The 12502-nt window shown below is 35.4% G+C and overlaps 1 non-coding gene across 1 annotated transcript; it reads left to right on the plus strand.

Moving 5' to 3' along the window:
- The first annotated feature begins 309 nt into the window (after nucleotides 1-309).
- Nucleotides 310-416, plus strand: LOC121219724 (small nucleolar RNA R71). The gene has a single exon (XR_005916615.1). It is a non-coding gene; the product is annotated as a small nucleolar RNA R71 (small nucleolar RNA).
- The last annotated feature ends 12086 nt before the right edge of the window (nucleotides 417-12502 follow it).

Here is a 12502-nt window from a genome sequence, read left to right on the forward strand (position 1 = left end):
GTACTGGCCGATTGGTCTATTTGCATCGTGCATCATGGACCTACTGGATGTCGAATTTAACTTGTTAAGCTTGTACAAAATTTGCTGATACTTATCTTCCTTGTGGACAACTTTGGCCATGGATGGTCTTGGACCATAAGTGAATCGCTCGTTTGGCCATTTAAAAGAATTCATCACCATATTCTTGATCAATTGGTAGGCATATTCATATGTACGATTCATAAAGGCTCTTCTTGCGGCTTTATCTAGTCTTAACCTTGAGTGTGCATCTAGCCCGTTATAGAACATTGTAACCTCAACCATTCATGTAGACTATGGTGAGGGCGTATTTGAATCAACAATTTAAATCACTCCTAAGCTTCGTGAAAACTTTCTTCTTCCAGTTGTTTAAACATTGCGATCTCTCTCCTTAATTAGACTATCTTACTAATAAGGAAAAACATGTAGAAGAACTTTTCTACAAGTTTATTCCATGTCATCATGGATCTTGGTGCTTGCATATCTAACCAAGAGAAAGCATTATCTATTTAGGATAAGGGGAACAACTGAAGACGAATAGCACTATTAGTGACCCCGTTAAATTAAAGGTATCACAAAATTGGAGAAACCATTTTAAATGTTGATTTGGGTCCTCCGTCAGAGTTCCTCTGAACCGTAAGTTATATAGAATCATTTGGATCATGGCTGAATTGATTTCAAAATGATTAGCTATAATAGTCGACCTTGTGATACTGTCTTGGACTTCATCGAGGGTTGAAAGTGCATAATCTCTCAACGTGCATTCCTCTCGAGCCATGGGTGGCTCTATCAGTAATTATTGTGGTGGTGGTAGATCTGCTAAGTTATGGTCGTCGAAGAGCAGATTATCACGTAGTGGATCAACCACAATAGATAGGTTATTTTGCATCTACTGTTGTTACTGCTACCAACGATTTATACATACAATTTTTTTGGACCAGTGATCGGCTCTATAGGTGTATCCCTACTCTGAATCATACATTGAAATCCAAACAGTAAAAGAAAAAGTTAGCATAATAAATGAATAAAAATAAGAGAAATTACAAATTATATCTCTAATTTAAAAATTTCCTAACTATCCTATTAAATGCAAAAATTAAAATAAATTCAGTGGCTTTACCTCCCCGACAACGACACCAACAACTTGACCACCTCCGAATATACTAACGTATAGAGTGTGAATATTGCAACCAAATATAAGAGTTAGATGATTTTCGCAAGTATATGGGTTAGGTTGTAACGTATTTATACAACAAATTATGGAAGTACTTTGAGGATCGTACCCAAGGGAGGCGAGACTAAACTAATCCTAATTTCTACATTAATAGGTCTAGTTAGTATTTTAATTAAACTATATTATGATGAATCCTAAGGTAGTGATAGAAGCTATTTTATTAAATTAATCAAGAACATAAAAACAATCGGGAAAACAAATTATAATTTAATCATATCAAAATGACAAAAGGCTAACTAGCTTCAGTGTTCATAATTAACTCCTACTTTGGGTTTTATCCAATCAACTAGTCATTAACCTATTAGGTCTTCTCGACCTTCCACTAACCTAACGAGCAAGAACTACTTATGTCTCAACCTCACAGTCAGACCAGAATTAGGGTAAGGTTTTCATGGGTAGGAAATACGAATTTTTGGTTTATTCCCACCTATAAGAATTCCTAGGGTCATCAAGCCTATGGTTTTAAGTTCTTCCTATCCCAACCAGTTAATCCGCTAAGAAACCCTACATAGAAGTAGAGGTGAATTTGAGGGTTTGGCAGGGGCCCTGACCCCCCCTAAAATTATAAAATTGGATATTTCTTATTTAGCCCCTTAACTTTTGAAAAGTTTTCCCCTTTAAATTGTTGTTTGGCCCTCCTTCAAACATTGAACATTAAAAAAATATTTCTTTTTTTTAAAATTTTTTTTCCATATCATATATTTTAACTTTTTAACTTTAAATAAATACTTCTTTTTTTATTTCTTTTTCCATATCATATATTTTAACTTTTTAACTTTAAATATTTATGTAATATATTGCAACTTTATTTTTTGAGATGATAGTTATTCACTTTTTAATATAACATTAAATATGAATTTAGGTTAAACTTTAATTTGTTAACTAGTGAAAAAGAAGTCTATTTTCCTAATGCTGTTAACAACTACTATCATCAACATTTTTCCTTCAAACGCGACATTGAGTTTATCTTCTAAGGTTTTTTTCATCTTTTTACAATTTTACAATTGTTTTTATTGCATTTTAAAGTTTCTAGTTTAATTATTTTATTGTTATTAATTTTTTTATCTTTTAAGATATTGTAGTTATGAAGTCTAAAACAATTGATTCGTTTTTTAAAAAGAAAAGTATAGAGACAACACAATTACCTTCAAAAGCATCACAAATTGAGGTACTACCTTCATCGTTCGCTCCTTTAAACTCTGATGCTTGTCCTTCTAAAATTGATAGAGTTGAAGATGAGGCACTTGACTTGTCTAACTTAGAACGTGAACTTGTGTTACGTAAGCAAATATATGAGCATCCAGTTAATATGCGTGATGAAATTCGAAGATCTTATATTAAGGTTGGACCATATCAACATATTCTTTCAGAATATCCTGCTTCCAATTCAAAAAGGCATCCTCGTTATTTTCAACCATTATGGTTTAAACAATTTTCCTGGTTAGAATATTCACCTTCTAAAGATGCAGTATTTTGTTTGCCTTGTTTTCTTTTTAATAGCAATTTAAGTAGTCATTTTGGATCAACTGATTTTACTCATAGTGGCTTTAATAATTGGAAAAAGGTAAACGATAGATGCAATTGTGCTTTTTTGACACATGGGAAAAGATCCAAATTCACTGCATAATAATGCAGAATGAGCTTTTGTAGATTTAATGAATCAAGCTCAACATATTGAAGTATCACTTGATAGGCAAACAACACGACAAATTGTAGCTAATCGTTTACGTCTGAAAACTAGTATAGATGTTGTTCGATGGTTGTCATTTCAAGGGTGTGTTTTAAGAGGTCATGATGAAAGTTCAGGATAAAAAAATCATGGGAACTTTCTTGGATTGTTATCACTATTAGCATCTTATGACGAGAAAATTAAAGATGTTTTATGTAACACCCCGAATTTTGGGACTAGAAGAAATAGGTTTTGAATAAGGGAACAGTTAGGAGACTGCACATAAATATTTAGTTATGCAAGGAAGTGACATAAATGAATGTCTGTTTCAGTGGCTAAGTAATTTGGGTGTATATGAAAGTATTTGAGAAGCCTGGGTTCAAGTCTTGGCTTTTGCAGAATTTTTGGTTTTGCTCTTAAATGAATCTAGACACTGGAATATAGGCCTTATAAAGATCAGTGTCTATTTTATGACACAAAAAGAGCTTGTGGTCTAGTGGCAGGGTGACATGTGGTGTAACTGTGAGGTCTAAGGTTCAAGTCCTGGGTTGCACATTGGAGTATTTATTTTGCTGTTGGAGCTATGTAGGAGGTGGAGTTGGACTGAAACACAGCTAAGGGGTGTTTGAATGGAATTTGAATGGAGTTCTTAGGGGAGTTGAGGAGAAATTTGTGGAGTGATTCAATGAGGGATAAGGGGAGAGATTTTAGGAGAACTTCAAGGGAAGTGAGGGGAGAGGGGAGTGGTGCCAAAAATTGGACTTGTTACTCAGGAAAATTCAGCTAGTGGGCATTCTGCTCATTTTTGGCTATACTTTTCATGCCGGTTTTGTGTGGTTTTCCATCTCCCGTCTTTTAGGTGCTGATATTTGTTAAGTTTTGGGGTACCTCTTGGGTTTGTTTTCTTTTAACTGCTCTTCTGCTTTTCACCTATTTTCTTTTTGGCCGAATATACTCTCCTTCCTCATCTTTTTCTTTTTCTTCTTTCTTTTCAGTTTCTCTCCTCTTTGATTGCCGAATACACCTTTCTCCCCTTCTGTCCTTTTAAATCTATCTTCTCTACCGTTCTTTGTCTTGCTTCACTGCTTTTATTTTGCTTTTCTGGCTTTCCCTTCTTTCATCTTTTCCTTTTATTTTCTAGTTGCCAAATCTCTCCTTTCTTTTGGGGGGCCGATCGTGTGTCTCGTATTTCGTAGTTTGATTCCCTTTCTCGCGTTATTGGTAAGGGTAATAGTTTAGTATTACCTTATTACCTATTAATTAAGTGATTACCCAGTTTCGGTTGGTGCCTAGGAAATTTTCAAAGGGTTGTGATTACTTTTGGATTGGCGAACTTCCTTCTTCACTCGATCAAAAGTTGTGGTAAGTAACTATTGTGATAACTTGTGTTTATTTGATTGTTTAACTGTGTAACTGATTAATTGGAGATTGTTGGTTAAGTGTAGGCTTTATAGGCGTGGGAGGTTTTCTCAGCAAATAGAATCCAGGTGTGTAATGACACCCGCCTTTACTGCAAATCGGCAAAAGTCTAAAAGCCAGAAATGACGACGTTCGAGGCCATATGAGCATACAAATACTCGTCTGGTAATCTGAGCCCACGAAACATGGTGTTGGACTGTAGAGGCCTCCATGAGCATTTTCATGGGCTTAGGCCGTAATGGGCCACGTTCGGCCGAAATGGGCCGTGTGGGCTCAATGGGCTCATGGGCCCTACACGAATGAAATCCATGAGTTGTGGCAAATGCTAGACTGGGCTATGTAGATCTCATAGCCGTGCCCACTTGGGCCGACTAATGGGCCTTGGGCCCATTTACATTCTTATGACTGAATTACCCCCATAGGGTAAAATGACTGAATAAAATGATTAAATTACCCCCATAGGGTAAAATGATCGAATTACCCCTATAGGGTAGAATGACCGAATTACCCTCATAGGGTAAAATGACCGAATTACCCCATAAGGTAAAATGACCGAATTAGCCCCATAGGGTAAAATGACTATTATACCCCTAGGAGATGAAATGACTGTTATGACCTTATGTTATGACTGATTTGCTCTATGATATGTATGAATATGATTGAGCATGACATTTTGCATACACGTACGATATTATGTCACAACATATTGCATGGGGAGGGGTTGTTATATTTGGAGGAAGTGTATCGTACTGATAAGGTTGCACGGGTTGCCCAAGATGACTGTGGACCTACTGATGGCTATATGCCATTTATTTTATTGGCAGCTTTGCTGCGATATTGGTGTGTTGGCTGGGTAGGTCGATTTTATCCCCACATGGTGTGTTAGTGGTACGGAGTGGTGTGTTGGCTGGATTGGGATGGGTTGCATAATTGCACTGTACCGATACTGTATTGGGCTAAGGCCCACACTAAACTGTTACTGAGTAGGGCTCTAGTCCAGACGGTCATTGCTCATTGTATACTGATTGTCTGATAGGGGATTACACACTGAGTTTCGTAAACTCACTCTTTCCTTTTAACCGTGCAGGTAATCCTCAGTCTTAGGCGATTTGGTGCTGCGAGGGACTCAGAGGTGGCCACACAACTGCAGCTGTTCTACACTTTCTTTTATTTAAAATTAAATTTTGTGTTGGGTTTTTTTTTATGTAATAAGGCCATTTATGTTTGTTTAAATTTTTAATTGGGCTTTTGCTTACTTATTTTAAATTGCTAGTTTAGCAGAAGACGAATTTTTAAAATAATTACTGTTTTCAAAGACACGAAATTGAAACATTAGAGTTTTCAAAAGCTTCCGCAATTTTAGATCAACGTTTTATAACAATAGCAGATAACAAGGTAAACGTTTTTGACTAGATGATTTGTTAAATAATAATAAAGGGGTTTTTAAACCTAGAAATGAATTTTTACCAATGAGTTCAATTTTCGCTAAACACCTCAATGTGACATTACCAGATTTGGCCATAACTCTTAGCCTGGGTTTGGGGTGTTACATTTTCAAAAGTGCTCCACAAAATGCTAGTTATACTTCTTCAACAATACAAAAAAAGATATTGCAAATTTATGCCAGTAGAGTTCATAATGTAATTCGTGAAGAAATTGGTAATAGAAAGTTCAACATTATTGTGGATGAAGTGAGAGACAAGTAAAAAAAAGAGCAAATGACAATTATTTTGAAATTTGTTTATAGATAAGGACAGGTAAAAGAATGATTTTTTGATATAGCCCATATTATAGATACTACATCATTGACTTTGAAGAATGAAATTTTTAATGTTCTCTTGCAACATAGTTTTTACATACAAAATATCTGAGGTCAAGGCTGTGATGGAGCAAGCAATATGCGTGGGGAATTTAACGGCCTGTAAGCTTTGATTTTGAATGATTGTCAATATGCTTATCATGTTCACTGTTTTGCTCATCGTCTTTAGTTAGCACTGGTTGCAACAACTAGAGAAGTGGTGGAAGTGCATCAATTCTTTAAAGACTTGTTTGATATTGTTAATATTGCTTTTGCTTCTTCCAAATGGCGTGATGAATTACAAAAAGCCCAAGCAGCTGAAATAACTCGTTTGGTATCCATTAATGAGTTAGCAATTGGAACAAGAATGAATCAGATTGGCACTTTACAACATCCTGGTGAGACTCGATGGAGCTTCCAGGTGGATTTACAGAAAAACGCGTCTAGCTGGAAATAATTTTTTCCACATCAGCACTAAAAGTGGCAGTTAAAAGCATTTTTGTGAAATCGGCCTAGTTTCGTAATTTTTCTAAAAATGACCTAATCCGATAAATTTTTTAAAAAACAATTATTTTTTTAGTAATTTAGTTGATGAAGTGAATTATGAAATTGTAGAAGTTAATACTTTTTAAGGTTTAAAACTTGCAGATATAAAGAGCGGGGCACTTTTTTTTTCAACCAAAGGTTTGTTTATTTTGCTTGGTTTTATAACACTTCCCAATTTAATTCAGTTGCTCATTCAACTTCCATGTTGTGAATCATAATTTGTACATACATTTTACCAGAAACATATGCTTTACGAGGTTCGTGCTAAAAATCAGAGTCCTGGGGCTTGGATTCCTCTAGGTTTTTTTTATTGTGTTTCCCTTATTTTTATATTGCACCATTTAAAAAAATACCTATATGTTTTTTTATTAATGGATAATTTCTTTTTTTTTCTTTCTTTACTTCCTGACGAAGTCGTTCTAAGAGGAAATTGGAATTTGTTTTATTTTGGGTTTTAGTTTAATTTCTTGTGTACCATGTATGATGAACATGATCATCAAATTTTCATCCATATGATTGTGCCCTTTGAGGGTTTGAAGGTCTTAGGACTTGGCAGCATTTGTTAACAAATCATAGGTGTCATTTATGTGAACTTTATTGAAAAGTAATAGTCGAAGCAATCAACTATTTGCTTTCTTTTAGGGTAATTAAGCTCGAGCAAGTAGGTAGTTAGTATTTCAATTCATGCACTCATTAATACATAAACCTCGATAATTATCTCAATAATAGGAGTGGAGTTGTTGTTAATAAGTTTGAGATCAAGGCTCTTTTTAAATATTAACTGTACCTTAGCTGCGAATATGAAAACAATAAATTACAGTGATAATTACCTTAGCTGTTAGTTCACACGAATAATTAGCGCTCTCCTAAATGAGCAGGCTGTTGTGGCTGTAATGCATTCATACAAAATAGGAAGGGAATTATGAAATGTAACCAGTACATTAAAGAAGTTTCCATAATTCTCTCCTTCATCCTTACCAAGTTTGTTTTGGATTTATAATTCTAAGAGATAAAAGGAGCAGACTGAGTCACTACCCAATTATTTGTTTGATTTAGCAAGGGCAAATTAATTATGAAAGACCCTCAGTAAACCACAATTTTAAAAAAATAATTTAAAGGACAGAAGCTTGTAACTCTTAAACTTGGGATGTATTTTTGAGATAAGTCTCATTAGTCATTCACTATAGCAAAATAGGTTTTTAGCGGCGTTTTTTGGCCCTATAGTGGCGCTTATAAGCGCCGCTAAAACAATTTGTGGTGTTTTCATAAGCGCCACAATAAATGTTGTTAAAAATAATGCCCCTAAATTTTGCGGCATTTATGTGGGCAAACGCCGCTATAGAATATGACCTTTAGTGGCACTTCTCATAAAAACGCCGCTAAAAAACATGATCTTTAACGGCGTTTTCAGTAAAAGCATCGCTAAAGATCATGTTCTTTAGCGGCGTTTGTGGGAAAAGTGCCGATAAATGTCATGTTCTTTAGTGGTGTTTGTGGGAAAACGCCACTAACTTTAGTAGATTTTTCCAAGCCAAAAATTTAGTTTCTCCTAATAAATCAATCAAAGAGTTAGAAACGAAATATATAATCAAAAAAATGCAACATAACTTCGCATTATTTGCATTACAAACGACGAATTAAACCATTATATTTAAATATGATAACTATATAAAATAATTCAAATTTTATTAAGTAAACATACCATAATCTCTGTAGCTTCAGTAGTCATAGGAGATCCATCTTTCATTCTATGTGTAATGTCAAAAAGCTGAAGGCGTCCAACTTTTTGACCAGACGACAGATCCTACAATATAGTAGTAAAAATATTATTTAGTAGAAAGTAATTAATATTTGACACACAATTAATAAATTCAAAATACCTCGTCATCAGCTACACAAGCAAAACTTTTCGACCCTGCTATGTGCATGAATTTTTGTTTTTGCCTACTTGTATTTCCAACTCGCTCACAATCCTATATTATGAAATTATTATTACATATATAGTAAATACTATAAATCAAAATAATTATAAGAGTTTGGAAGTACGTAATACCTCTTCTTTCTTTGAATTCCAAAATCTAACTTTATCTTCCCATTCATTCTCGACAAGACATTTCGTAATTTCTCTTCAAAGCTTATATTTTTTTTAAAATATTTCTTCTTTAAAGTACTTTTATGGTCTCTCCATTTCTTTCCTAATGCCTTCTTCACATAATTATTCGAGACCTCTAAAGCCAATCTCTCCTGCAAATAACACAAGTTTAGAAAGTAAATATAAATGAAACTTAAACCAAAGTATTATAAATTACATTCACGTTATTACCTTAATATTATCGATAGCTTAAATTTTTTTACTATTAGACATATGATGCCATGACTCGTAGTTGATTGGTAATAGATTGGCATTTCATGCTATAATGCCTAAGTATCCTACTAAAAGTCGAGCTTCTGATCTAATAGGCTGACCATGATTGTTTCTAGCTACTTTGACATGCTCGACAAAATTTAGATCGTAGAAATCTTTTAATAGCGTACGTCCTCGAGTTTTGCGCCTCCCACCACTTTCAGCTAAAACAAATGATATATGATAATATAAGAATTTGTAACAAAAATCAATAATAAAAGTCAATATGCAAATAAATTAAAAGTTAACATTACTTTGAACTTTTGTAGGTTCATTAGTTATATTCAGAACATTCGAAGATCCAATAGTAGTCTGATTTTCACTAGTTGTTTCGTCTGACTTTGAAGGATTTTGAATAATACTTAGATCCCACAATTTTCTTCTAGGCATTTTATCTGCAATACACATAAAATAGTTGAAATACTTAACAAGATAAAGATTTAAATTATAATATTAAGTATAATTAAAAATCGTAAAATCTCACTACATCATGATTCGTAAATATCTTCATCCACAACCTGGCGAACCCATTGAAATTGTGTACTAGTACTAGGGATAGTTTCATTTAAGTTTTTTTATGGAAAAGACAAAGTTTCTGATCTTTCGTCGATGTCATCTCTACTTCCGTTGCCCATGTCAAACAAGTCTCTAGGGGTGTTACGGAGTACAACGTACCAACCATCATCAGGTGGATCTTTCGGGTAAAAAACTTGTTTAACTTGAGAAGAAAATACATACGACTCATCTATCAATTGTTTTCCAGTGTGAATTAGTCGAGAGAAGTTCACCATTGTAAAACTAAATTGATCTTTTTTAATTCCACGCGCAGTGTTAACATTAGCCCAATCACATCGAAATAAGACAACCTTCTGCTTTCCATAGTAACCAAACCCAATAATTTCCGTAAGAAGTCTCTAATACTCTAAATTTCCCTCAAGAGTATTACTGTCCTTAGCACTAACATAACTTGTAATTGAAGAATTAACAATTATTCCACAATTTTGAGTCATCCTTAATCCTTCACGAGATTTTGTATGAAACCTGAATCTATTAATGACGAAGGCTATTGTAACACCCCAAACCCGGCCTGGACATTATGGCCGAATCTGGAGATGTCACATCATAGTGTGTTTGAAAACCGATGCTCGTGTTGAAAAACTGTAACTTTGCTTAAAACATTTTCCGTCTAGATCTTGTCGTTATCTTTTATTAATCCTAAAGTAGTTATTTTTATTTAATCGTTAGTTTGCAAAATACTATACGTTGCAGAAGCTTTTTAAGACAGTTTATGTCCTTGTGGGTATTTTGCTAAAGCACATGCATTTCTTTTAAAAAATCATGTTTTATCTACCTCTAGCAGATGCAAAACATAAAGCAGTATGAAATCCAAATTTTAAGCAAAAACTCATAGCGGCAATTATTAAAGAAAAATACCCCAAATAAAGCTTTAAAAATAACCCTAATTAAATACGAAACAATAAAAGGGAGTCGTGTGGCCACAGTTGAGTCATTCGCCGCTCCGATCTTCCTAAGTCTGGGGATTACCGGAACAGATGAATCAGAAGGGTGAGTTTACAAAAATTCAGTGTGTAATCCTCACATAAACAAGCAGACAATATGCAATCATAGTCTGGGCCTAAGCCCATTTCGGTAACAGTTTCAGTTTCAGTTAAGGCCTTAGCCCATTACAATACAGAAGCAGTCATGCATTTGGGTCTTGGCCCATTATAGTATCAATACTCAGCACAGTAACAGATATGCAGTATCAAATCCTACCCAGCTATCCTCTACACTCCAACTCCGTCCAACCCTACAATCCATGTGGGGATATAATTAACACACACATCCCTACACTCCAAAAAGTACCAAATCCAGCACTAGATAGTGGTTTGCAGCTGAACTGCCTTTAAATTAGGCTCGAGGCTTTTCAGTGCACTTCCTCTGAACAATATAAACCCATCCCCATGTAATGCATCTTACAATCATGTCATGTCAAATCATGGTATCATACATGCATTCAGTACAGTTTTAACAACATGCTCAATATACAGTCATAAATATGTATATATCATACATGGATATAACAGTCATTCAATCAATTAGGGGTCTAAGTAAGCTTATCGACCCTACAGTAGGTTCATAGTGGTCTCGGGCGACCCGTGCAACCTTAACATCAAAAAGTGAAAAATGGGCCCACATGCCCATGTTTTCAGCCCGTGTGCGCCCACACGGTCCAGAATGGCCTTAGCTATATGGGTCACACGGCCTGGCCCAATACGTTCAACACGCATGTGTGGTTCACCCGTGTGGGCCCAAGTGCCCAAGTGGCCCACACAGCCTAACTCGGCCCAGCCCATGAATCGCACATGGCCAGTCTCGTCGATCTCACGCCCATGTTCGGTCACATGGCCTACCACACGGGTGGCCACACTTCTGTGTGGCGTCGACAGCCCCACTTTTTGAATTTTCACCGTTTTCCATTTTTGAGAGTTGTGTTTACACACCTGTTATGGTTTCGCGGTAAAACACTTCCGAGCTCAGTAGTTTCTAAATTTGATCATTCACTTTAATCGTTAGTCTCAACTCATGAAAGAACTATAACACCAAATCGAATATACTTTCATTTCATATGCTGATACCTACCTTGACACTCCAAACGAATATACTAACACTTTACAGCAGAGGGACCTCAATCGAAACGATTCCTTGCTGTCAAAACAATAGCGACATCCAATCAGTATTTAAATTAGACACAAAACAAGGTGTCGAATTTTTACTTGCCAAAATAGTGGGGAGAACCAAACCACAAGAACAATCAATGATAGAAAAATAGAATGATAGAGTGGAGGAGACAAGAATCAACAATATGAAGGGGGACGGAAAGAAAAAGAATCGGCTTAAGGATCAACAATTTGATAGCAACTAATAGGAATAGAAAGGAGGTGGCCGTAAGAAAAAGAAGTAAGAAAAGATGGGTAGGGAAGTGTGCAAAACCGAAAAGAAGAAAAAAACAAAAAGAAGTAGCAGAAACTCACTATCAATATTCGGCAGAGGAAGAAAAACAAATTGACAAAAAATTAAGAGAAAACAAAAGCTAAAGCCAAATTTTGGGAAAGGAATCAGTTTCGACACCACTACTGATCACCTCCCTTGATCCACTCCTAAAAACTTTCCTACTATCCCTCCACAAACCGTATGCAGTCTCACTATCTCAGACACATACAATTTAGCTAGCTTCTGCAGAGAGTAGTCAGTACGAACCGGAATGAAATGGGTGGACTTGGTGAATCGATCCACGATGACCCATACAAAATCCTTCTTAGTGGGTGTGAGGGGTAACCCACTAACGAAATCCATAGTTACACGCTCTCATTTCCAAAGAAAAATCTTGACTTGCTGTAGCAAACCCAAAGG

Source organism: Gossypium hirsutum, chromosome D07, assembly GCF_007990345.1.
Source record: "Gossypium hirsutum isolate 1008001.06 chromosome D07, Gossypium_hirsutum_v2.1, whole genome shotgun sequence".
Taxonomy (NCBI): Eukaryota; Viridiplantae; Streptophyta; class Magnoliopsida; order Malvales; family Malvaceae; genus Gossypium; species Gossypium hirsutum.